Source organism: Phacochoerus africanus, chromosome 1, assembly GCF_016906955.1.
Source record: "Phacochoerus africanus isolate WHEZ1 chromosome 1, ROS_Pafr_v1, whole genome shotgun sequence".
NCBI classification, from domain to species: Eukaryota; Metazoa; Chordata; class Mammalia; order Artiodactyla; family Suidae; genus Phacochoerus; species Phacochoerus africanus.
This window is the reverse complement of record NC_062544.1, coordinates 79,533,070-79,560,655: the sequence shown is the minus strand read 5'-3', so window position 1 is coordinate 79,560,655 and position 27,586 is coordinate 79,533,070. Positions and strand designations below refer to the sequence as shown.

General features: G+C 42.1%; 1 protein-coding gene across 3 annotated transcripts in view; it reads right to left on the bottom strand.

Annotated features, from left to right (window-relative positions):
- The window catches only part of CTNND2 (catenin delta 2), a 1,041,823-nt gene that overhangs the window by 257,933 nt on the left and 756,304 nt on the right, over positions 1 to 27,586 (bottom strand). The window lies entirely within an intron of this gene.

Here is a 27,586-nt window from a genome sequence, read left to right as displayed (position 1 = left end):
CACAGCAAAAATGAACACTTTGAAGGGAAGAATCTAAACTATTTTTTAAACTATCTTCAATTTAAGAGAAGTGGCTGATATTATTCTAGTTCTGTATTAATGAAAGGTTCCTGTCCATGACTTTGGCTAAAGAAAACCATTTCCCATGAAAAATCTCTGAAATGATCTATTTTATAGCAATTTGAACTTTGATGTTCTCATCTACCTCATGATCCTATCATTTAAAGAGATAAAGGTCAGAAGGGAAAAAGCCCCTAATTTTGGTCTGAATGTGAATCATGCTTCCACCAGCAATGCATTTGACAAGACACTCTAAATGAAAAAAAAAAAACAAAAAAACCTGAATCATTGAAAAAAAAATTACATATACCATGGTCCTTGGCCCTTTTGATTTCTCTCTGGTTAACTGTGATCATGAGCAGAGACGTTTACTAGACGTTTCCCCATCACAGAATGAAACACAGTCTAAGTGGATGAAAAGCCAGCAGTGGATTCTTTATTGCAAACTTTGCTACCCACCAGTGAAGTGGACAGGAGTTCAAGAGGGGCCTCAGAGCTGTCCATCTCGAGGCTGGGAGCTGACAGCTTCCACAAACACTCCTGCTCGCTCAGAATCCCTGCAAGTTTCAACCTTATTCTGTACGACTGCTCAAGAAAGGCCCCCTCTTTTCTTTTTCTTACCAAGGAAGAATTTAAACTGATCCCACAAATTCCTTTTCTAAAGACATCACTCAGACACACTCAAGGTGTTCCACATAAGTCTAATGATTTCCACTACCTGGCATAAGTTTTGAGCTATCCTCATAGATACAAGATACAGAGCTGCTAAGTAGTGACAATGACAATGTCTCCAATAGAAGTCTCCTTTGTTGTTCCCTAGCTGAACTCAACCTAACATATTCTAAGTGGCAACACTCAATTCGGATATCATTCAGCTGCTCAAAAGAGAATTTTAGATGAGCGCACAACAATTCTGAAAGTACAAGCCTCTGTCAGGCAGACATATAACTTAACTATTTGAAAATTATTAAAAGATCTCAGGATGTGAATTTGGGAAGCCCGTAGATATTACCCCCAAAGCCTTTCATCATTATATGGATTGGACAGTCCCCCTTTGACCCATGGGTATGGAGTGTCCAGTCTGTTCAGATTCTGGACTCAGAGGTGAGGGACAGAGACCTTCCCTTAAAGAAGCCCAGGAGTCAGAAATTGAGTAAATGGCAAAGAAGCTGATATGATCATTTCAGTAGTGAAAAACAGGAGCAGCTTTACCTGAAGGAGGACCTAACAATTTTCTAGTTACAACTTTGATCCATAAAAAAGATCCATCAAACTATACAAGCTTTCAGCCCCTCAACCACAGATCTTCCCTGGTAATAAAAACCATAGAGACGATAGGAAAAGAGCACACAGGAAGGTGATTCATGAGGTTGGTCAGGGGATCATGATCAGGGGACATTTGAGCAAAGACTGATGACATGAGGGACTGATGGAGGTTCCAAAGGAAGGGCAGGGAGGGCAAAGTGGCTGGGGCAGAGTGAAGGAGCTATGAGATGGGGTGACAGCTGGGTGATGCTGGGCTGTACCTGGGGGCTTTTGGCTACTATAGAGGCATTGGGTGTACTCTGAAGAAGATGGGTTTAAATAAGTTGACCTAACACACTTGTTTAAAGACTGCTCTATGTACCACATGGAAAACAGACCATAGGGGCCCATAAGTGGAGGCAGGGGCACTGGTTAGGGGCCATTAAGTTTGTCCCGGTTTGAGAAATCCAGTAGCTTTAGATCAGATTGATGGGAACGCAAGTGCTAAGAAATGATGACTGAGGTTTTGGCCTTTCATTTTTAATAAACAAGTATGTTAATAATCATAATAATAGTAGTTTTTGGTTGACTGACAGATGGCAAAGTGTTTATGAAAGACATAGCCTCTCATTTAAATTTTAATTTCATTGGCATTATAAAAGTGCACACTTAAAAAAATTGTGATTCTTTTGTTACTGCCAAATGGAAAATAACATCTTTCTAAAATGTAAAATTATGCTAAATACAGACATAGCAGTGATAGAAAAATTGTTTTGTATCTTAGATAGCCTATGGTTATAACAAATAGTGAATATTAAAGTAAACCTAATATATTCCACCAAAAGGAGTTGTGATGGATATATATAGAAAAATTTCTGTGCATTTATTTTATTTTTAAGTTAAGTATCTAAATTTTAGGAGTTTCCTGGTGGCCTAGCAAGTTAAGGAGCCGGTGTTGTCACTGATGTAGTTTGGATCACTGCTCTGGTGGGTGTTTGATCCCTGACCTGAGAACTTTCACATGCCATGGGCACAGCCAAAAATAAAATAAAATAAATTTAAAAATTTAACCTATGTCAAGTAAGACTTCCATTATACCTATAAAAATTGTACAGAATAGGGAGATCCCATTGTGGCTGAGTGGTAGTCAACCCGACCAGCACCCATGAAGATGTGAGTTCAATTCCTGGGCTCTCTCAGTGGGTTAAGGATCTAGCATTGCTGTGAGGTGTGCTGCAGGGTTCAGATCCCGTGTTGCTGTGGCTGTGGTGTAGGCCAGCAGCTGCAGTTTTGATTCCACCCCGCCCTAGAAACTTCCATAGGTTGCAGGTGTGGCCCTAAAAAGCCAAAAAAAAAAAATTGTACAGAATATAAAATTTGCTTAAATGTTTTCCTGTTACGCATATGTCTCCTTCCTTCCTTCCCTCCTTCCTTTCTTTTTTCCTGTTTTAGATGACCAAGTTGCCTATATGTTCTGAAGATGTATTAGCTCATACACTCTTTTAGGGTAGTAACAGCCAATATTTACTGGACATAACATTGGTTGAGAAAATAATTTTAGTTTTGTCCTACTCAGCTGATATTTACTAGGCATTGTCCTGTGCTCTTTGAGGAGCTGGTGGAGAAACGCACAGGGACAAACAAGGTGCCCTGAAGGGGGTTGTCAGAAGGGCATGTAAACAGCCTCCTTGGGAAGTGGAACAGGGGATTATTTGAGGAAGAAATAACAGCTGGATTGACTTTCAGAAGTTTAAAGCTGGTGAGATGTAGGGAGTTCCCACTGTGGCTCAGCGGGTTAAGTACCTGACTGGTATCCATGAGGAGACAGGTTTGAAACCTGGCCTCATTCAGTGGGTTAAGGATCTGGCATGGCTGTGAGCTATGATGTAGGCCAGCAGCTGTAGCTCCAATTCAACCCCTAGCCTGAGAACCTCCATATGCCATTGGCATGGTTAAATAAATAAAACTTGTGAGCTGTACAGTGTAGAACATGATTAAATTCTAAACTGTTTGGGGTAGTCCATGCTTTTGAACGTAGGAGACACGTATGGAAGGATGGGGGGAAAGAGGGGGCATCGGTGTGTCAGACAATGGTACATCTTCTTGGCCCTTAAATTTAGCCAAAAATTGGGGGTATTATTCCTCTTATAATTACTATGATTTTATACTCAGACTTGAACACTTTATGGAGTAGAATATAAGATCTGTGGGATTTTAAAGAAAATGTGCAGAATTTAAGGGAGTGGTATGCTGGCAGAAAGCTTCTTTGGCCAACAGCTCCCAATGCCTGCAGCCCACAAGGATGATGGCTCTGAAGAGGGATCAACAGTCTGTGGAGAAGGGCATCTGCTCACCCAGAGCACCTTCTAGGGGTGGAACACAGGGGGTGCTGACATGCCAGGAAGGGACCAGGCTGGGGGTGGCCCTGAAAACCACCTAAACAAGGAAAATTTGAGGTTCTAAGACGGGGAGACCCACTCATGCTTTTTGAGCAGAGGAGTGATATAGAAAGTGGTGGCAATGAGGCAAGAGAATTCACTTGTTAGTACCAAAGAAGGCAGAAGCATATCCTAGATCTGAAACATTTTCTGACCATTTTCCTGGCATCTGCAAATTCATAGAATATAACATGTACTATGGATTTCCTGCATCTCTCAATCGTTTAATTAACTTTGATTTTCATATTTTGATAGTTCTGTGCTGAGACCCAGAAAAGTAACTGGAGAAGCCCATCTTGTCATTCTCCAGTTGGCTCTGCCCCCAAGATCAGAGCAGAGGCTGCAGGGGATCCCAGGAGCTGAGCAAAAGGCAAAACTGCAGGTTCCACCACTCAGAGCTCCCCAGGATCCCCACTGAACACTGACCTTTGTCAGCTTCAACCACTGTGACTAGCTCTTTTGAGAATCCACAAACCGGAACATGTCAACCTCATTTCCTCACATGCTTCTCTTGAACATGAAGAAAGCTATTACCAGGAAAATCCGTCTTGCAACATGGCATCTTGAAATACGAGTTATTCAATAATACTGCTCAGCTGATTAAATGTTATTCACTCTTCATTTTATCCATCAGCCCAAGCAGAACATTTATATGACACTTGAATCTTGGTATAATAAGAAAACACACTCGTTTGGTGTATCCGTGACCTTTGAAATTTTTTAAATTACGTACTAAGAAATCCCATCAAGTGCAGTGCAGTGCATCCCAAACCCTTGAGTCAACCTTAATGAAGAGACTTTTCTAGGCATCATGTGGACAGTTATCTCAGAAATTCTGACAGCATTACAACTGTCCTAGTAATTTTAGTAAGTTGATAGTACTAAATCATACCCATGTCTATAATTTTATATACATATGTACTACAATGTTACTTAATTTATAACAAATATATGTACCAATAAACATATATATACAGGCCTATCTTGTTTTATTGTACTTTGGTTTATTGTGCTTCACAGATACTGCATTTTTTATACACATTCAAGGTTTAAGTCAATCCTGTGTTGGGCAAGTCTATCTGGTGCTATTTTTCCAACAGCATTTGATCACTTCATGTCTCCACGCCACATTTTGGTAACTCGCAAAATTCCAAACTTTTTCTTTTTATTGCTTTATATATATTTTTTTCCTACTGCACAGTATGGTGAGCCAGTTACACATACATGTATACATTCTTTTTTCTCACATTACATGTTCCATCATAATTGACTGGACAGAGTTCCCAGTGCTACGGACTTTTTCTTTATTATTATATTTATTATGGTGATTTCTGATCAGTGAGCCATTGCTGAAGGCTCATACAAAGGTTTGCATATTTTGGCAATAAAATGATTTTTAAAATTAAGGTATGGACAGTGTTTATTAGATATAATACTATTATACACTTATACTACTGTATAGTATAAATACAATTTTTATAAGCACTGGGAAACCAAAAAAATTTTGTGTGACTTGCTTCATTTTGATACTCAGTTTACTTCAGTGGTGGAGATCTGGATCTGAACTCACAATGTCTCTGAGCTATGCCTGTATGTATATATTTAAAAGGGAAAGCAATTCAGAAATGTCCCCTTTCCCTTCCTCCACTAACATGGGATTCACTTAGTTCTTTTAATTATTTTATTCCAATTTACATTTTGTAGCATTAATTCTCCTTGTTCTTATAACTCATCGCCTGTGGGTTCAAAGGACCTACCCAGGAGGTATTCTACCTTCCAATAAATAAAAGAGCCAATAAATAAAAGAAATTGAGAAGATTGTTATTTCTTTAAAATAATAATTTCAGTTCAAAGATCTTCAGTCTTAGTATTAAATGACTAGAACCCCAATTATAATAAATAAAATGTTCTTATTTACTCCATTTTCAGACTTAAGTTTTCTGCATAGTTCGTAAATATTCTTAAAAAAAAGAAACCTTCAAAATATAAAATCCCAGATTTTAAAAAATTCCCTGTTTTCTGTCTTACTGATCTAATTATGCATTTAAAAGCATACTGGATACATGTTTTAGTTTGCTTTTTTTTTTTTTTTTTTTAATTAAATGGCCTCACCTGTGGCATATGGAAGTTCCTGGGCCTGGGACTGAATCCAAGCCACAGCTGAGGCTTACTCCAAACCGGAGGAAACACCTGATCCTTTAACACACTGTGCTGGGCAGGGATGGAACCCACACCTCGGCAGCCACCCGAGTCACTGTAGTCTTAAATCACCTGGTTTGCATTTTAAATTCTTTAAGAACTTTCAAATGAGTTACGTGTGCTATTGCATACTTTTTTTTTTTCAAAACTTGAAGGTAAGTGATAGCTATACTCTCAGTTTTTAACAGGTTGGTAGATTCAGAGGGACAAAGCAGGGACTAAGGGAAAATTTTTGTTTTAAAATTCTGCACACACAGTAGTTAGAATCCTCTCAACCTGATAAACCATTAAAAATAGCACATCCATCCCCACCCCTTGCCCTCCTCTCTTGGTCCACATCCCCTTTTCTGGATTCCTCTTGCCTCCTTCCACTTACCACCTAGTACCTTTCATAGGCTAATATGTTGATTTTCTGCTCCACACCTGCCCAGGGGGCTATCTTGTCTGATTTGTTCAAAACTGAATCCCCAGGGCTGAGAGGATACCTGGCACATGATCCATATTATTTTTTGACCATGAACTCTGAAATTTTGAAATACAGCCAATTTTCACAGTCCACCCTTCAGGAGAAATGTCATACGCCAAGCAAATAAGTACTTAAGAACAAAGACTTCTGGTGGCTAAGAGATCTCAGTAACTTAGAATATGATACAATGGTGAGGAGTTCCAACTGTGGTGCAGTGTGTTAAGAATCTGATTGCAGTGGCTTGGGTTGCTGCAGAAGCACAGGTTTGATCCCCAGCCCAGTACAGTGGGTTAAAGGATCTAGTGTTGCCACAGCTGCAGCATGGGTCATAGCTGTGGCTTGGGTCCAATCCCTCACCCAGGAACTTTCATATGCCATGGATGTGGCCATTAAAAAAAAAAAAAGAATATGATACAATGGTGAATACAATGATACTGGTCCAGCAAACATTAATGCACAATTAATGTTTTTCTTGTCAACTTTATCTTTTCATTTCATGGAGAGTAGTTTTTTTTCCCCACAAGTGAAAAACAACACTCTGCATAAAATGCTTCTGCACTACATACACCTGCATCTTGTTTATAGGAGCCAGTGCTGAATATATCAGCTAATTATAGATATGCAGATGCCTTGTTTTCTTTAATGCATATATATATATATATATATATATATATATATATGCATATATATAAAAGCATGTGAAATACTGTAGTACTCAGGCCCATGGTTGAATATCCAATTTCCATTAGATGAACTTGGGCTAAAATGGTAAGGAGACAAACAAAAGTCAGAACAATAAGGAAGATTATTCATAATTCAAAATCTTCACATACTGCTGTCATTCTTCAGGGTTTAAGATACACACAAAAAATGGAAAAATCTAAATTGCAAAACAAATTATCATCTATTGATGCATTGCTTAGGGTGCTTATAGCAGAAAAATTAAATCTAGAGACTGGAAGACTAGCAAAAAGGGGGACAATGGTAGCTTTGGAAACTCTGAGAGATGAAAAACTGTGAGATATTTCTTCTTTTCTTTCTTTTTTTTTTTTTTTTTGTCTTTTTAGGGCCACACTCGAGGCATATGGAAGTTCCCAGGTTAAGGACTAAATCGGAGCTGTAGCTGCTGGATCCTTAATCCACTGAGAGAGGCCAGAGATGGAATCTGCATCCTTAGGGATACCAGTCAGGTTCATTACTGCTCAGTCACGATGGGAACTCCTGTGAGATTATTTCTTGATATAGATATCCGTGTTCACAGGGGTGGAGAACTGGCAAGTTTGAATGACAAAATTAAGGAAACTATTATATACTTTAATTTTTTTATTTAAAAAATATTTATTTATTCATGTGGCCCCACCTATAGTATGTGGAAGTTCCTGGGCCAGGGATTGAACCCATACCACTGCAGTGACCCGAGCCACAGCAATGACAACATTGGATCCTTTAACCACTAGGCTTGCCAGAGAACTCCTGCTTTAAAATTTTTGAAAGAGAGTTTTCATTACAAGAATTGGCACTTGCCCAATATATGACCAATGCTCTTACTTTTGAGACCTTGTGGCCAACAGGACAGGACAGATTGACAAGATAAAGCCAACCTAGTCAAGAGAAAAATGCCTTGTTAGTGGGAAAAACCTATAGAACCTTATTGGTAGGCAGACAGCTCCATAGAGCAGGAGGTGATGTGGCACACGTCACATCTGGAGGTGTGACTTTCCAGGGTTTCCTGGCTCTAACAGGTTATGGAGGCAGAACAATGCCCCATTCCACCCCAAAGATGTCCATACTCTAATCCCTGAAACCCATAAACATCTACATTACAGAGCAAAGGGGGATGAATGTTGCAGACAGAATTAAGACTGTTGATCAGCTGATCTTAAAATAGTTTATCCTGGGTGATCTGGTGGGCCCAGTTTCACCATGAAGTTCTTTTACAGAGGAAGTCAGAAGAGCCAGAACCAGAGGATGGTGGCATGAGAAAGACTTCTCCAGCTACCACTGACCAGCTTGAAGGGACCGTAAACCAAGGAATGTGGGAGGCCTCTAGAAACTGGAAAAGGTAAGGAAACAGATTCTTTCCTAGAGCCTCCCGTAAGAAACAAAGCCCTGGATTTAAACTCGGTGAGACCAATTTTGGACTTCTGAGCTCCAGAGCTCCTAGATAATAAAGTTATATATTCTGTTAAAGCACTAAGTTTGTGGTAACTTGTTAGAGCAGCAAAGGGAAGCCCATACCTAGGCAGACAATCAATCTATTGTCGATCAATCTATTATGTATTCATGAGCAGCCCTCCAGGCTTTGCTGTTTCTATCAGCCCACCTGTGGACAGCACAAGGCTGCTCTGCCAGTCTGTTTCCCTGCCCAAGTTACTGCCTCCATAGTCGGAAGCAATAGACCACCTCCTGCCTGACCATCAAGGCTTATTCTCTAGCTGCTGGCTAGGTGCACCTACAATACCTGGATAAATATAAGTCATCTCTCTCTGCATATCTGCTCTGTAGAAAGAAGTACCAAGGACACGGCACTGCTCTTTGCCTGGTTTCTTGACTCAATAGTTAAGCCACTGGCCACTGCCCACCAGTCAGTGTTACATGATCCTGTCTTCAGATAACTTCAATGAGGAAATACAGAAAAAAGTCTTTCTAATGGGGCAGGTTGCACACTGGATGGCAGGCCCTGTCTACATGACTAATCAATGACTCACTATAACGAGTATCTTTTCAGATGATCATTCAGAAGAACACAACATGGCCAGCTTGGGAAGATAAACACTGGTGTTTTGGTTTTGTCAACACTGTCTTCGAAAAACTAGGTTGGAAGGAGGCAGCCTTTCCAAAGTGTCTTCCTCCGTCGTTTTGGTGCTCCTGTCTGCAAGTACTGTTCTTGTTGGACTTGTTCTGTAAGGAGTCATGGTTTGGGCCTATGATTTCTCTACAGAAAAGGATGAAGCATCGAAAGAGATGAAGAAGGGAACCTGGGTTCTAAGACACCCCATTCATGCATCTAGTGGACACCTTTGGTATAACCAAACAGAAGTTCTTGAGCAAATCCTTGCACTTGATTAGAGAGTTTTTGGATGGATCCTTTTTTATATCAGTTTTCTCCAACAGGAATTTCAGGTCTCAAATTTTCATTGGAGATGTAAGCAAGCTCTACCAATGACCAGTAAGAAGCCCCTGACCACCTTTACAAAGTAAAGGTGGAGTGTGGCAGTCAGTATGTTTAAAACCTTAAGTGGTTATTTCTGCTGCCCCTACTGGATTTCACCCTATACTCTAGTTTCACGGTATTTGTTGGTGTTGGTAAAACAGCTTAGATTTTAGGCATCTGAGGTTATACTCGCTACTCTTATCAACTGAAAACCTTAGGAAGTCTAGTTGTTGGGACAATCTTCAAAAGTGACTCCTTTCTTTCTTTTTCTTTTTTCCCCCTTCCTTCCTTTCTTTTTTTTCTAATGGGACTTGATAATGTCCCCAGATACAACATACGATTTCTCCAGGACCCAAGGAGTTCTACCAAGTATTATCTTTCTTATTTATGTCAGGATGGCATCAATGGAATATGTTTCTTCAGCTGAGAAATATCTCTGATTCTTTAAATATTCCTTGTTGTGTCACCCCTAATAATTCTGCAGAATTTATATGCCAGCTTCACCATATCATGAGTCACCCTAGTTCCAATTCTGTTGGTCTGCTCTTTTACAGCCAAATAATCGGTACCATTGAAGTTATATATGAGTGTCTTTATCATCAGTGACTGTAAGTCCCTTCATAGGAATTTTGGCCATGGGTAAAGGAATTAATATATCCTTGTGTGAGAACTGTTAGTAATAGATTGTATGATCTCTCGAGTAAAGGCCAATTGAGACTTGCTTTTTCTCAGAAACTGGAATTGGAAAAAAAAATTTTCCAGATCAATGGTGGTATTGATATGCCTGGTACCCACTGGGTTTCCTTATTAGCTTGAACGATATGGGCTGCTGTCAAAGCCACGGGGGGAACACTCTATTTAGACCCTGATAATCTATAAAGCAAACCTGGATAAGCTGACTGCTTTGGCCAAATAAATCTTTTGTATAAGGAGGTCTTGGGAGCCAGGGGATCAGTCTCTACTATCTCCTTTGTTAACACAGTGATTCCCAGTACCTCCCTAGAAAATCTATTTCATTTTAGTTTTGAGCATGATGAGCCTTGGTTGGCCAATGGACTCTCACTTAGTTTACCTAAGCACAACTGGATTATGCCATTGTTTTTACCATACCTGTTCCCCTCATGGGTTATGGGAGCATAAACTCACTGTGGTCTGCACATGTGGTATGTCTGCGCCAGGGGGTATGAAAAATTATCCTTTGCATTTGAACACCTACCTTACCATTCTTTTTTCCCAACGACCTCTAATTCTTTAGTATAATGGCCAGGTAAAATTCCATTGCTTAAGGTCAGGAAATATGGTTTCCCAGCCTCTTGACATTCAAACAAGCCTCAGTATGTGGCCTCAAATCTCCTGTTGGGGGTGTTACAAGAGTAACCCAGTCTTAAAACTCCCATGCAGTAATTTTTTATAGCAGCAAGAGGAAACTAATGTGACTAATATGACAACTGTTTCGCCATTTCTTTCTTTCATGAGCCTACAAACCCCTCCCAAGTCTTATCTATCCTAGTGCCCTGCCCCGTTTTTGTCTAGCCTGTCTGTGTCCTGTGACTCTTCAGCTTCTCGTGGATTTTTGCACCAGCTTAACCACAGAAGCCACTACTATCTTCATGGGAAGTCAGGCAAGAGTGCCCTAACTTCCTCTTGGATGTCTTCAGCTAATTAAAAATTAAGACATGGGGGGGTGGTCTCTCAGAAAGAGCTCCAAATTACCACTCCATCCATTGTTTGAGCCCCAAAGATACTTGGTCTCATGTGATTTGAGACATGTTCCCAGATCAATTCAAGTTGGCTTCATCTGTCCTTATTGCCATTCTTCAGGGGTGATGATTGAGTTGGAAGTAATATAAGTAATTGTATCCTTTGGGGTAAGCTTCATACACTATGTTTTTTTTACCCAGGTCAGAGGAACATATAGCCTTGGATTAGAGACATTAGGCTGCATAGCTACTACTATCATTAATTTTTATTCTACTTAAACCCTAATATCACCAATATCCATTAGAGACTGCTAGTCTTTGGTTTATTCTGTCTCAATACCCCTGGTAATAATTTTTACCTGAATCCTTTTTTCATTGGAAAAATTTTATATTTCTTTTTCTTTTCTTATTTCTGTCCTCAAACCTCTATAGTCCCATGTCCATGGCACTCTGGACATAACTAATAATGACAGATGAGACTAAAGGGAGATACTGCTCTTTAGAGAAGAGAACATTCGTCCAAGAGGCAAATTCATCCAGCACATCTGCCCCACCTGCCTACAACACAGACATTGGTAAGCAAGCTCAATTTATATATTTCTCAAAAATTTGGATATAGTTTCCTGTGCCATCTAGTAGGATCTCACTGCTTATCCATTCTAAGTGTAATAGCTTGCAGCTACCAACCCAAACTCCCATCCACCCCACTTCTCTTGGGGTAGAACATGATGCAAGATAGTATGAGAAAAAGAAATGTATGTGTATATATGACTGGGTCACTATATTATACATCAGAAATTGACACAACACTGTAAATCAGCTATACTCCAATAAAAAAACAAAAACAAAAACAAAAATTTTGGCCATTCCCATGGCATGTGGAAATTCCCAGGTCAGAGATCAAACCTGTACCACAACAAGGACCAAAGCTGCTGTAGTGACAACACCAGAGGCTTAACCACAAAGGAATTCCTCAATTTTTATGTTTTTAACAAGCCAGATTTTATATCCTTGTTAAATGCCTCAGACATCTCTGTTTGCTTGATAAGACCCAATGGAAGCAACCTTTTCTCTCTGGATGATAATTTCTACACAATAATATGTTGCAAATCACCCAGAATCAAGGGGATAATGGACATATTCCACCGAAACAGTTTTTTTCTTTTACAGATACAGAGTTGTATGGTTTCAGGCTAAGACTTATCCAAGGCCACCAAGACGGTATTACAAAATCATCTCCACCCCTTTCAGTTTTCATAGGTTTGCTCCACACCATCTTAACAAAGCCTGCAGTCTGTGTACCAATCCCAGTTTGGACACCAATCTTCACGGTTGACAGTGACAGTGCTGTTCATTCCTGTGAGAAACTAAGTGGATGGGGAGCTCAGGACCAGCTACCACCCACTAAAGATGAGACAAGTTCCTCTGATTTGTACAGCCAAGTTTCTCAGTAAATTAAAGAACAGGGCAAGGAGTTTGAGCCTAAATTGTGCAATTATTGCTTCTTAGAATTCTTTGGGCATGTCCAACAAGCTTTGGGAACCAAATGAAGGGGGAGCTAGACAGCTAGATCCAGTAGTAAAGCCTTAATGGTCAGGAAGAGGGATAATTCTGGGTAAAGTCTGGTTTTTCAATCTTTTGGGGATAATCTCATATGGATCATACAAACTGTGAAGACTATAATTTCTGTTGTTTTCTCGATCCAGATAAGTCACAGAAACATTAAGTCAGGAGTGGTACAGATGCATTCTCACCACTTTCAACATATTTAGGCTTTGGAAAATCCATCACATATGTGACAGGGGTGACGGCTGACATAAGGAGTTGGTGGTACCCATGAGAAGGGACAACAGTGCCTGGCCAGGGTGACAGAGATGGTGAAATACAGTGATGGAGAGTGTCAGAGGTGCATGGCAGGCCGAGTTAGGAGGGAACAATTGTTAAAATGATACAAGTCGAGGATGGCTTGCTTGTCATGACCGTCATTGATTTCTCTGAGCGCTGGACACCCTCTCTGTGCAGCCTTCAGCAGCAAGAGAGGGAGAGAAATGGTGCCTCTCATCCCATAGCTGACAGGCATGTTTCTCAACAAAGATACCTTCAAGGTGACCACTGGAAATAACTGGACGTGTATATGGTGGGGAGGGGTGATCCTGGAGTATCTTTATCAGCACAAAGAGGAACCACCCAGTGAAACATGAATTCAGATACATTCTTTACTAAAAGAACTTGATGAAATTTCAGAGTCTCTGTTGATAGAGAGCTCTTTCTCCTGTGATCTGATTTCAGCATCTCTTAGAATAGGGTGGGGTTATTTTGTCCTGAAAACAGGGGGCCCAGTACTCATCCCACCTCCCCAGCTCCACCTTGCTCCTCACCAGGAAGAGCCAAAGAGCTCCATCCTGAAAGGAAAACTCTACAAGACAATCTGAGGGACCCTTTCCCTCAAATGTACAAGTGGCCATTCTAATTTTTACATGTGACATTGTCTTCAAGATCTAAGAGAAAAAACAGAAGGAAATATCTTATTCCTGCTATGCTTGTCCATCACCTGTGAAGGCAATGAAAATATATGTAAAACATCACAATTGAGTGTATTTGCTTTATACCTTAAAAGGTCAGGGAATGGACCAGGAGGGAGAGAAACTGGCTTAAAAGCTACTGGTGGTGGCAACAGAAAGGACAGTGGTTAAGGCAGAAGCAAATGAAATATGAGGGAATCAGCGAGGTCCAGGAGTGTCATTGGGGTACAAGGGTAATGCAGAGTGGACCCTGTACTCCCCACATCTTTTTATTTCCCAATATCCTAGTATCTAGTTTTTGACCCTCTTTCCCAATTACTCTTCATTCAGTCCATACAGTGGAATCTAAAAGCTGACCTACCCTCCCCCAAATGGCACAGTTATGTTATCCTCTTCCCTTTCATCTTTATCTTGCTTGAGCCCCCAAGCAGATTCCATCACCTGTGCTTTGTGGCAGGGATGGTGTCCACTCCCACCCCAAGCAGGAGACCCTGCCTTCTAAGCAGAGACCTGGAGGTAAGTTCCTAGTATTCTGACTGGAACACACTTTGCCTTTCCCCTTGACTACAAAAAGACTGGATATTATAGTATAATTCACCCACTGCCACAATTTTACTCATTGCTATGATTCAGAGACATTTGGGGTTAATGGGGCTTTTGTGAACTCTCCTGGGAAGCCTGGTCTCCTTATACACCACTGTTTCTGGGTTAAATACCTTAGAATCATTAGACTCTTTCTTTCAAATAATCTTTGGAAATTGAAGACAGCCTATAAAGATCCAAGGGAGATACAGAAGTTGTTCCATACATAAAATTAAATACAAGCAGCAAAAAAATTAATGCCTACTCAGTATTTCACTTTGTATTCAAGAGGCAACTTAATGAAGAAGGATTGTAAATACGGAAGAGCAATTTGAATTCTGAAGAGCCCTTAACAAGATAGATTTTTTTTTTCTTTCACTTATATTAAGAGTTTGGTTAAAATGTGCATTGGGGAGTTTCTGTTGTGGCACAGTGGTTAACGAATCCGACTAGGAACCATGAGGTTGCAGGTTCGGTCCCTGCCCTTGCTCAGTGGGTTAAGGATCTGGTGTTGCCATGAGCTGTGGTGTAGGCTGCAGATGTGGCTCGGATCCCGCGTTACTGTGGCTGGTGGCTACAGCTCCAATTCGACCCCTAGCCTGGGAACCTCCATATACCGTGGGAGCGGCCCAAGAAAAGGCAAAAAGACAAAAAAAATTGTGCATTGGGGCTACCGAACATGAACAGTGATTATATAATGATCACCTATAGCTTTTCTTGTAATACGTAAGAAAAACATTTGTAATTATGAAGTACATCTAATAGCGAAGAAGTGAGGCAAAACACCTATGGAAGAGTTTGGGTATAAAGACATGTTTCTTCCACTAAGAATCTGACTCTGAATGACTGAACTATGAGCTAGACATTGGCAGGCACTTAAAATAAGTCAGAGAGGAGTTCCCGTTGCGGCTCAGTGGTTAACGAATCCGACTAGGAACCATGAGGTTGCAGGTTCGACCCCTGGCCTTACTCAGTGGGTTAAGGATCCAGTGTTGCCATGAGCTGTGGTGTGGGTCACAGACGTGGCTCGGATCCGGCGTTGCTGTGGCTCTGGCATAGGCCAGTGGCTACAGCTCCGATTGGACCCCTAGCCTGGGAAACTCCATAGGCCGTGGGAGCAGCCCTCAAAAAGGCAAAAAGACCATAAATAAATAAATAAATAAATAAGTCAGAGAGGCTCTTGTCCTTCACGGTATCTGGCTCCAGTGACATCAAACATCTCCAAGATGCTGTCCGCAAGCACATAGAGAGCATTACTGAGTGTGCAAGTGTCATCGGGTTGACGAGGTCTAGCAACTTGGAATTGAGAATGAAATGAAACAATAACCTTGGTGAACTTGGAAAAGGGATCAGAGGCTCAAAAGAGGTGAGAGGTAAAGATCCTTTCCATAGAACGGATTAATGAAACAGATCGCTGAAACAGAAGAAAGCAGAGAACCACAATGAAATCATAAAAAACAACCCGCATTATAATCTATGTAGGAGCCTAAATGAGGCTTCTTGTGCTGTTTCTCCCAATATTTTGACAAAATGTTTTCCGTGGTTCATTGTGTCAGGAAAACCCAGAGACTTGACTGGAAGGAAAAAATCAAAAGGATGACAGATAAGATGCCTCTTCCTTGGTTCAATGACTTAGAGATTTTTCTCACTCAGAAACAAGGTCTCATGGTGATGAATTGGCAGCAATAAGAAGGAAAGTGTTTGCAGGAAGCTGGTTTTTTTTCTGCCATATTCTCCCTAAAGCCAAAGGGGAAAAAGTGACTTTAATGCTAGCTAAAGAAAGTTAGGTAAATATACAGTTGAACTATGCCCTGAATGAGGGATTCATTCTCTAGGGAGAGGTCTGCTTTTCTAAAAGATGATATAGGAGCTCTCATTTAGAAATATACCAGGGGGGGAAAAAAAGAAAAAAGCCTGGTGAGAAACAGCTAGATTAGACCTGGGTCCTCTACCTGTGCTGCAAATGAGAATGGGCTGACATTTAGATAGGTCATCAGGTTTTTTTTGTTAATTATCTAAAGAATACAAACTGATTCAGGAGGTGGGCAGATAAAAAGGTAATTCATTAAAATAGAAGGAGAGGGAGTTCCTGTTGTGGCTCAGTGGGTTACAAACCTGACTAGTGTCCATGAGGATGTGGGTTTAATCCCTGGCCTCACTCAGTGGGATAAGGATCCAGCGTTGTCGTGAACTGTGGTGTAGGTTGAAGATGTGGCTCAGATCTCATGTTGCTGTGGCTATGGAGCAAACCCAGCAAGGAAATTTCAAAGCTTAGAAAAATACCTGCTACATCATTGTTCCCAGGTCCTGACCCAGTTCTCTGACTCATTACTGTCTTGCAAAGAGAGCCTTCTGTACTTAGGGGTTTTAATCAAGACTCTCGCTCTAGGCTTGCTTCATTTCAACACCACATCAATCTGATTGCTTAACTTTCATTCACTTTTGGTTATTAAGATGGTCTCTTTCCAGTTACAAAGAATGATGCTTGACCACTTGATTTCTGTTCCTAGTCTTCCCTACATCCACCCTCTGGGAGCAGGCTGGACCAGAACCTCCAGCTCCTGGTGCTCTTCTCCCCTCCCCCTTCTTCTTGTGCTGCTGGGAGGTGGGAGAAGAGCCATTTCCTAGCACAGAGGCAGCCCTGAGGCATCTCTGACAGTCGGTCTCCTCTGCTGTGTGGTCCGGGGCTGTAGAAGTGGTGCGGTCAGGTGGTGGTAGCTCTCTGCTGCTCCGAATGCACAGGCTCACTTGGCATCTTCTGCTCCTGTCCTGCTTCACCCTGAGCTTCCACAGTCCTGCAGGAACACGCCCACATCCTGACACCACTGGCCTCTTCTCTCCCACCTGGTCCCTCTTCCCTGAAGGGACCTTCAACATGAGGGAAACTGGTCCTTGTCCACTATGTCTGGCGGTACTTCTATGCTGCCCCTCTCCTGTGCTCTGGTGGCACATGACGGCAAGTCACCAGCTCAGAGGCAGAGCTGATAGTCAGTCTGGAGGGAGATGCCAGTCTTCCTTCTTTGCTGCCCCCTACAAATTATAGGCTGTTCTTATCCATATGCCCATTCTTACCCCAACATGGTTCCTTTCTTCCTCCCAGTTCTCCTGTTAAACCTCTGAACAGAAAAGACCATCAAACCAGTGATGTCTCTATGGCTTCTAGGAAGAGTCGTCTTCTGTCAAGGAATGGGCCCTCTTTGAACCTGGTCTTATTAAATGACCAACTTACTTCCTCATGGAAAGTTGTATGGGTTGGAGTTTTTATCCAGTGATCTCTGTGGCCAGGTACAATCACAGTGATACCTGAACCTCCTTGGGCATTGGGAAGAAGAGGCCTTTGTCAGAGGCCCCTTCATTTCTCTTTAGTCCTTGGATGAAGTCACCAAGGCCAGGACAAGCCTCTGAAAGGTAATGGGCACCACAACAGGCCAGGTAGAGGAAGGAAAGGAGAGAGAAGAGTTGAAGGAGGCAGGAGATGGAGAGAGCAGGGCAAGAGAAAAATTTGAAAGAAAGAGAAGCACATGGCAGGGAGGGACAGTATCACCAAGCCCCGGACACCCCTGCCAGTTCCTCAGTCCCATTTATGTATAAGTGAAGAGGGCACCAAACAACCACCATTTGGTGCGTCCTTTTGTCTCTGCTTCTTTCTCCAAATTCCAAAAGCCCCTGATTCTGACTTTCCCTCCAGGGCACAGAAACACAGTCACCGAGCTGATATATACCAAAGTGGAATCATACCTGCCCTCTGGCTATCATTCTGTCCCTGCCTGTTAGCAGTATTTCCTGCTTATTAGCTCCTCTGCTGTGGATGACTCATGGCCCTTTCCGCTGGAAGCCCTGGTCCAATAACTCTTAATTCTGCCTCTTTCATCACCTTCTGAGTGTGAAGGACCAAGCTATCATAGAAGTAAAAAAAAAAAAAAAAAAAAAAAATCAAAAAAACCACTAGGCTGTTTCTTTCATTCATTTAGTCTTAACTTCCAGCTGCAATGCAGTTCAGCAGGGATCATCTCTCCTTCATTCACAAAGGCTGTGGTCCCTAAGAAGCCTTAGCTTATACTCAGAGCCAGCTTCTGCCCTAAGAAGCCTTAGCTTATACTCAGAGCCAATTGCTGCCCGAGACTTACACCAATCTCCATCCTCTGCTTTCCTCCTGCTTCCTGATGGGATTTAAAAGTGACAAGATCACATATCCTTTTGGAAAATGTCTGTTGTGTATGGGTGTGATGTGATCTCAAACCCATGTGCTTATGACTTAAGTGAAGTTGTTTGAACACCAGGATGCCATCCTCTCATCTGTTGTCGATGACAGGCACTTAGATGCTCTGCTGTGGAGCGGCTCACTGGGGGCTTAGCAATAAGAACACGTGGAGAAGCACCTACGGCAAGGGGATATTTAGACTATAAAACACAACAGCTGGTGAGAAATATTCTGAGAGTTTCGGTCTACGCAAACCTCCCCTTTGCTGATGTTGCTCTCTGAAGGTCTGGAGACACTTGCTCCTGTGGAGGCAGGGCTTCTCTGGGTGGGCAGTGGTGTTGACATGGGCAGCAGCCCCAGGAAGAGAGGGGACACTGTTCTTGACTCGGCAAGGCCCTTCTTGTAGGCAGTGGCCCAAGCCATGCCGCAATAACTCTGGGAACAGCCTAGGCCGCCCTGCCCACTCCAATGCCTTCATTCCCTAGCAACTGGCCTTAGCAACCGGCCTTAGCAACAAGCAACAACAAGCAGCAACCTGGGTTTGGCTGGCAGCTGGAAGTCAGGCTATCCAGATAAACCATACTCGTATAAAAGGTACACCTCAACTTAATTCAGACTTTATTTCTGTCATCTCCCCTTGCCTGGAACAATAATGCAACTAATCCATCATTTGTGTGGAGGATGTTATTTCTCCTCTGGTTCATTAAGAGACATTATTCTCTATGCTATTAGCTTGTGAAATGATTACAAATCCCACCATACACCTGTGTTAAACTACTGGCAAAGATGATTTTGGTTTCTGAGCATAATTTACTCCCCCTTAAAATAAAACAAGGTCTCATACTCTGCTTGCTAAAAGTCACTGCCATTTTTCCTTTCCTTTGTGCAGACCTAATGGTCACTTGTCACCTGCTGTTTCCGCCTCCTCGCACTCTTTCATCCGCTTCCAGCTCCTGGCCACTTCGCCACAGTGATGTTCTGGGAGGTTACCGGTCAGACTCTCTGCCATCCACCCCACATACTGAGATTCTTTCATTTCTAAGTCTTTCTCCTTCCAAATGTTTCCATGTCCTACCAGAACTGAGCCACATTTGCTCAGATCCAAAGGCCACTTTGTTTTTCTCCCACTTTCTCAATTACTTTGAGGTCACCCCAAGATGCTATCTCCCTGCCCTTTCTGACTTCTCAGAAGTGAACCTTTCTCCATTTTCTGCAACAATCCTGCCCACTTCATTCATCCACTTACCATCTCTTTTCACTTTTCTCATGTCTTTTTTTTTCAGATCACTAGCTACCCTCTCCTTGGACCATTTAATACGTTCTGAAATCTCCCTAAGCATTCTTCCTTGAAATGTGCTATTTTCCTAACTATCCTGCCAAAAAAGTAGGCCCAAGATTTCTCTTCTCTGAAGGTAAGGCCATTGATCGCAAAGCCTACAAGGGAGGCCCAACCCTGGACTCTCACCCCTCTGTTCTCAACTTCTCCTCCACCCCCTTCACCAGCTTCTAGCCACACCCCTTCCTAGTCAGTATTTCAGGTTAAACTGGGCCCTCCCAAAGATATTCTGAAATCCTAGCCACAGGTACTTCTGGAAATGAACTTATTTGGACACAGGGTCTTTTCTGATGTCATCGAATTAACATCATGTCACTAGGGTGGGCCCTAAGCCAATATGGCTGGTATCCCTGTGTGAAGAAAACAGACACAGGCAGAGATACACAGAGAGGATAAGGCCATGTAATGTCAGAGGCAGACAATGGAGTGATGCAACTATAAGTCAAGGGACATCAAGGATTGATGGCCACACCAGAAGCCAGGGAGGGACTAGCAAGCACTCTACCAGGGCATCTGATGGAGGGAGCCTGGCTCTGCTCACACCCTGATCTAGACTCCAGGCCTCCAGAACTGGAGGAACCAATTTCTGCTATTTGAAGCCACACACAGTGTCGTACTTGGCTCCAGCAGCCCTGGGAGACCAGCACACTCCTGGAACACACACAAGCAGGGCTTGTTTGGTGCACAGGGGTGCTCTTCCTCAGGGATTAACTGTATGCTTCTCTCCCACAGCCTTTGGGCTCTGCTCAGACGCTGCTCCTCAGACATGACTTTCCTAACCATCTTACATGAACTAGCAGTTGATTCCTACCCCCAACCCCCAACCCCCTCTATTCTCGTTTCCATGCTAAATTTTCTTCATGGCCAGTGCTACCATCTTTGTTTACTCTTGCCTCCTCCTTAGTCATCCGGGTCTAGATCATCCCCTGCTACATCACCAGGGCCAAGAACAGAGCCTGGAACATTAGAGCTGATTAGTGAATATCTGCTGAATGGATATATTCATTAGCTCCACTTTCCCATGACATCAGGATGTTAAGCCTTTGAAGCTGTTTATGTCTTCTTTTATGCTGGCTCAGGCAAATGGTTCATTTCCCAAAGGCCATGGTTGAATCCACTTGTTTCAACAGTGGTTCAGCCCTGGGCCACACAAAACATCTGATTTCAACGTTGTACTGGAGCTGATTATAGATCTCCAAATGTGAACCATGAATATTACAAGTAAAGCAGAAGACATAGAATCATGCTGTCTATATCACTATGAGTTTGTTCGGAAGAGATTTCCTTCATTTATATTTTCCACAGAGACTAACAATAACCTACATTTCTTAACCGACTTACTTTGGCTGCCAGTCTGCTGGCTGGCAATACTCTCTGCAGTGATGAGGATTCATTTTAAAGGATGGAAGACTAAGGCTCAGAGAGGTAAAGAAATATGCCCCAAATCAGAGCTAGAAAGTGGGAGAGCAGCCAGGGTTCAAAGGCAGGCAGCCTGTGCTCTCAGCTCAGTGGTACGCTATCTTCTGACATCTAGTAACAAATACAGGCTCTTTCTCAAAAATTTGGAATGATTTATGATGAAGGAAGGAGAAAAAAATAATTCAAAAGCCAACAACTAAAAAGATGGATAGCACCGTCTCTTGAACTCTATGGGGTAGAAAGAACCAAGAATGAAATAGAAGTTACGAAGCTCTTTAAGTGGAGTAGACAGGAACAAGTCTAAATTTTTTTTTAACATATGAAATGTTCTAAATCAGTCTGAATACAACAAAAATTATGGAATGGGAGTTCCCGTCGTGGCTCAGTGGTTAACCAACATGACTAGCATCCATGAGGATGTGGGTTCGATCCTTGGCCTCGCTCAGTGGGTTACGGATTTGGTGTTGCCATGAGCTGTGGTGTAGGTCGCAGACATGGCTCGGATCCCATGTTGCTGTGGTTCTGGAGTAGGCCGGAGGCTACAGCTCCGATTCCACCCCTAGCCTGGGAACCTCCATGTGCCAATGGTGCAGCCATAAAAGACAAAAAGACAAAGAAATAAAAAAATAGATTAAAAACAAATTCAAAATTATGGAAGAAGGGGAAAGGATGCATCTTTTCATACACAGAAGTCAATTTTTATGTCCTAGTTAATATCACTAAAAAAGATAATGCTATTTGGAAAAAAATCAGTATAAATGGTACAAATACTGAAACTTTATGGACACGATCACACACACACAAATTCCAAAGGACTGACAGCTTTAAATCTAAGCCCTATTCCATCAAGTCTATGAGAGTATCACTGAGGCTATATTTTTCTGGCAACTTCTAATTTTAAATTCAGCGTATTCATCACTGTAGGAAGCAGGAATATTTCTCTGCCTCCACAAGGCTGGGTTTTAAGCATTTTGTAAACATTCTCAGAAGCTGGGGTTTTGCATTTCCATGGAGCTTAATTAGCACATGGTGTTACATTGCACTGTTCACATACTTCCTGTCCAGGGGGTTGTGAATTCCTTAAAGATAGGATCTATACGTTATTAATATTTGATTCACCCACCAACACAAAATAGGCTGTCGATAAACTCATCTTTCCACTAGAACTGGAAATTCTATCTCTTTAAAAACAAAGAAGTATTGTCTTGGTGTTAGGATGATGGTAACTGGGAAGAGTTTTACTGGGATTTAGCAAAATAAAATCAGTGCTGACTTCCTAGAGAAATTCTTCTTATCTTCAAATTGCATATGTTTACTGTATAAGATCTTTGAAGGCTTTGATTACATATTTGCTAGCTGAAGACTATTTTTCATATTCACAGAGGCATCAGGACCAAAACGTAAATTAAATCCGTGGTGGTCCCCAAGCCGTCCATTCATTATGGAGTAATGAATATTAAGTCCTTCTCATGTGTAACATCATATAATAAACTTTGAGTTCTTAAAAAGCACACTACTTAAGTGAATGGTTTTATGTTTTAAAAAGACATTTTAAAATTATTTAAATGTTTCATTTATTTATTTATTTATTTATTTATTTATTTATTTTTGCTTCTTAGGGCCACACCACGGCAGGGGTTCCCAGGCTAGGGGTCCAATCGGAGCTACAGCCGCCAGCCTACACCACAGCCACAGCAACAGGGGATCTGAGCCTCATCTGTGACCTATACCATAGCTCACGGCAATGCCAGATCCTTAACCCACTGAGTGAGGCCAGGGACCAAACCCACATCCTCATGGATCCCAGTTGAATTCATTAACCGCTGAGCCACAAAGGGAACTCCTATTTAAATGTTTTAGATTTGTGTTGATTTAACCTTTTATTAGATTTAAATTATTAATTTATAATAAAGTATTTAAACATCTTAAAATTAAAAAAAAAATCACTTCTCGTCACTTGAAAATGCACACCAACACTCTTTATCTCTAGACAGCATACTGCTGTGAATGCCACCATACAACATACCTATGCACACATATGCCTGTGTTTGTGTATGACTGTCCAGGTGTGAATCTGGGGTGCCCATCTCCTACTCCATTTGTGTATGAGAGGAAATAGGGAGAAATGTCACAGGAGGGAGGAGCGTAAATAAACCCAAATCATTACAACAGATGGGAGGCACTTAGTATTATCCCTAAATCAATGGGATGTTCTTAAATTTTTTTTTTTTCTTTTTAGGGCTGCACCAGCAACATATGGAGATTCCCAGGCTAGGGGTCCAATGGGAGCTGTAGCTACCAGCCTACATCACGGCCACACCACCCTAGGATCCGAGCCTCGTCTGCAACCTACACCACAGCTCACAGCAACGCTGGATCCTTAACCCACTGATTGAACCCACAACCTCATCTCATGGTTGCTAGTCGGGCTTGCTTCTGCTGTGCCACAATGGGAACTTCCTTAATAATCTTAATTGAGGAAGGTTCCCAGAAATAATGAAAAAAGGGGTTTTGTAAAAACATTGAAAAATTACCAACATCTAGGCACCTCCTAAAAGACACCTCAGTACATACACATGAGCAGGTTTGCATGTCTTAAAACTACCTAGATTAACCAAAACTCAACGTATTATAACATCCCCAATAATACAGGTGACAATGCAAATGGCAGACATAAGTTCAAATATTATTGACAACCATCCACACCAATTAGGCCTCTGGCCTTTAAAGCAGGACCCACCTCCATGTCGACTACTCATTAGTCCACGTAAATGAGCCTCACCAACATGGTGTGTTTGCTACAATGCCTGGAGCCCCTCTTTACGCTTTCTCCCTGCCCCCAACCTCTGTCATTTTTTCTTTAATTGCTTTTCTTCTGATCTTATCTCAGTCCGGCTCTGAACTCCTATTTGCACGATACCCTCTGATCCCAATTTTTGGACACTAGCTTATTTTCAAAGCATTCCTAACTGGATGTCCTGCCCCTGGTCAGGGCATCTCATGGGTTGCAGACTCTCCCACAGTCCCTGGCAGTTGCAGCACTACACTCATCCCCCTTCCATAGTTCCACCTCTCTGCTGGGAAGGAACCCAGAGCTTGCCTCAAATCCAAGTTCACTAGAGCATTAGGAAAAGTTAGGGACAAGGCTTCTGTCTGCTGATTTATGGCGGTGAATTCTCAACTTTGTACCTATAAGAGCTGGCATCATTTTGAACAAAGCTGGATTTCTTGGCTTCAATATATGAAAACTGTACAGAGCACTGTAATAAGGAACAAGAGAGGCATGATTTATGATTCTCTACCTATAGGAGATTTAATTCTGCCTTTTGCTCAATGGCCTATCCATTGTGCGGGCAAAGTCAATACCAATAATGAAATGTAGACTGAGGGCTAAATCAATTCAATAAAACGCGGGAGAAAGACTAGAAGACTGAGTAAATTTGGAAAGGCTGGTGCCTGCAAGATTAGTATTTGGACAACAGGTAATTACAAAAATCGATGCCTGAATAAGAAAACATGACAGGCAGCCATCCGTCACAAAGGGAGAACCATTACTGATGGTTTGGGCTTGAGTTAATATGGGAGAAAACAAAAGAGGTCTGTGCAGAGTCCTCCCCGGAGGTTACACGTGTGTGTGTGTGTGTGTGTGTGTGTATGTGTGTGTACATGAGCACACATGTTGCTCCCTGTATGACCAAAGGAGAGACAAAGGGAAACGCCAACTGGCTCACTTTGCATTTTGTTGCCCTTTTAGGGCCGCACCTGCAGCATATGGAAGTTCCCAGGCTACGGGACAAGTTGGAGCTGCAGCTGCCAGCCTACGCTAAAGCTACAGCATCGCAGGATCTGAGCCGAATCTGCGAGCTATGCCATAGCTTGGGGCAACTCTGGATCCTTAACCCACTGAGCGAGGCCAGGGATGGAATTTGCATCTTCATGAGGGCTATGTCAGGTTCTCAAATTGCTGAGCCACAGTGGGAACTCCTCACTTTGCATTTTATCTTATTTTGTCTCTTTGTCTTTTAGGGCCACACCCACTGCATATGGAGGTTCCTGGGTTAGGGGTCGAATCAGAGCTATAGCTGCCAGCCTACACCACACCCACAACAATGCGGCATCTGAGCTGCATCTGCGACCTGTACCACACCTCACGGAAATGCCAGATCCTTAACCCACTGAGTGAGGCCAAGGATGGAACCCTCATCCCGAGCCGTGTCTGCAACCTACACCACAGCTCACAGCAATGCTGGATCCTCGACCCACTGAGCAAGGGCAGGGACCGAACCCGCAGCCTCATGGTTCCTAGTGGGATTCGTTAACCACTGCACCACGACGGGAACTCCCCTCACTTTGCATTTTATTTAGACCTTCTGCATTTGCCCTATTCCTCCTGCTCACTTTTACTAACTTTGATCTCATTCTGTCAACTTGACATCAGGCTGTAACCTCCATCACCTTTTCCTTCCTTGTCCTTCCAGCCTCCCACATAGCTGGGCAATATTATGACACAGTCCTAGCTGTGTCTGGAGCCTTTCAGAGGTGGAGCAGAAGGACAGATTCCCTAAGAGTAACAGGTCTATGGACCAGCTGTTGGGAGACTCACCAAGCAGTGAGAGATGACATAGACATTCTCAGGGGTACCCACAGCAAAATTAAAAATGATCACAGGATGGAGTTTCCACTGTGGCTCAGTGGTAATGAATGCAACTAGTAACCATGGGGATGCAGGTTCAATCCCTGGCTTTGCTCAGTGGGTTAAGGATCCGGTGTTGCTGTGAGCCATGGTATAGGTAGCAGATGCAGCTCAGATCCTGTGTTGTTATAGTTGTGGTGTAGGCTGGCGGTTACAGCCTAGGAACTTCCATATTGCCATGGGTGCGGTCCTAAAAAAAAAAAAAAAGAAAGAAAGAAAAGAAAAGAAAAGAAAAAATGATCACAGGGACACACAGACTTGTATGTACACACATGATAAAACAGTAACTTTAGTGTCTCAACTGTGTTCCTGGCCAAAAAGGAGTAAGAATAAATGATGAGAGCACCACTTAGCAGTTTGCATATATCAAGTTGCCAGTCCCTACAGAGACTCCACAATGGAGATTCAGCATCTCTATTTTGAAGATAAGAAAGGAGGGTGAAGAGGACAACCAGCTTGTTCAAGAAGACAGAGCTGGGGAAAAGGGAAGCCCTGTGGGAAAATGCCTCTCTGATGCTGACACTGCTGTGTGTGCTGGTCACCCCTTCCACACACCATCCTAATACCCTGACTACTAATAGGGCACCACCACCCTTTCCAGTTCTGACAACCAAAAATGTTTCCAGATGTTGTCAAGTGTCCCTTGGGAGGCAAACTCCCACCTGGTTGAGAACCACTTATATTCAGTCCATAAAGAAATATGACTTTTCTGATAAGAACAAGCATGGGTAAATCGCTTTGTAGTCCCAATAGAGGAAAGACAGAAAAATAAGATGAAAAACTGCTAGGCTATATACATCCCAATGCGAAGAAGCAAAAGCTATAATAAATTGCAATTATATCTTCAAATCTCTTTCCACTCAAAACTAATTTAGACTCATCCTCAAAATTGCTTACATGCTATGGAGATGACACTTTAAAGCTTATAAAATCTTCTTTAAAAATTTGATTACTCAGCTGCCCATATGCAAATGCTTGTCCCCTGTCTAAAAAAGCAGTTAGCTGTGCTGACCAATATGATTTTCCAGAAATATCACACACCACAAGTATGCACTTTAAAGTGGTCCAAAAACATATAGCATGTTAACAATTGTTCACATGATGGACACAGACAATAGTCTCCTTACTGGAACACATATATTATATCCATTGGTACCTTTGTAAAGGGCTCAGAATACTTGGTTATAACCCATTGCTGGTTTATTGCCTAGAGTTCCCATCCTATCAATGAGTTTTCCAGAAAGGACAGAAGATACCATATATTGATTTAGTAACCTTACTGTAATTTGAGGAGACAACCAAAGATGCTTTATACTTCTCTAGGATGCGGGAGCAGAGATGACTCCAGAGATAAAATTGGGAAGAAAAAGCAAATCATACCAAAGGTATAGCATTTGATAACTTTGTCTCTGTTGATACTAGCTACACCCTTGGTCCTCTATTCCTGCAGCATTCAAATATTTTAAACGGTATACATGCATAGGCATGCCAAATAACTAGATGAAACCTACTATGCTCAAACAATCTTAAATGTCTATCTAAATTTTGATAATGTAACTTCAATTATGTTA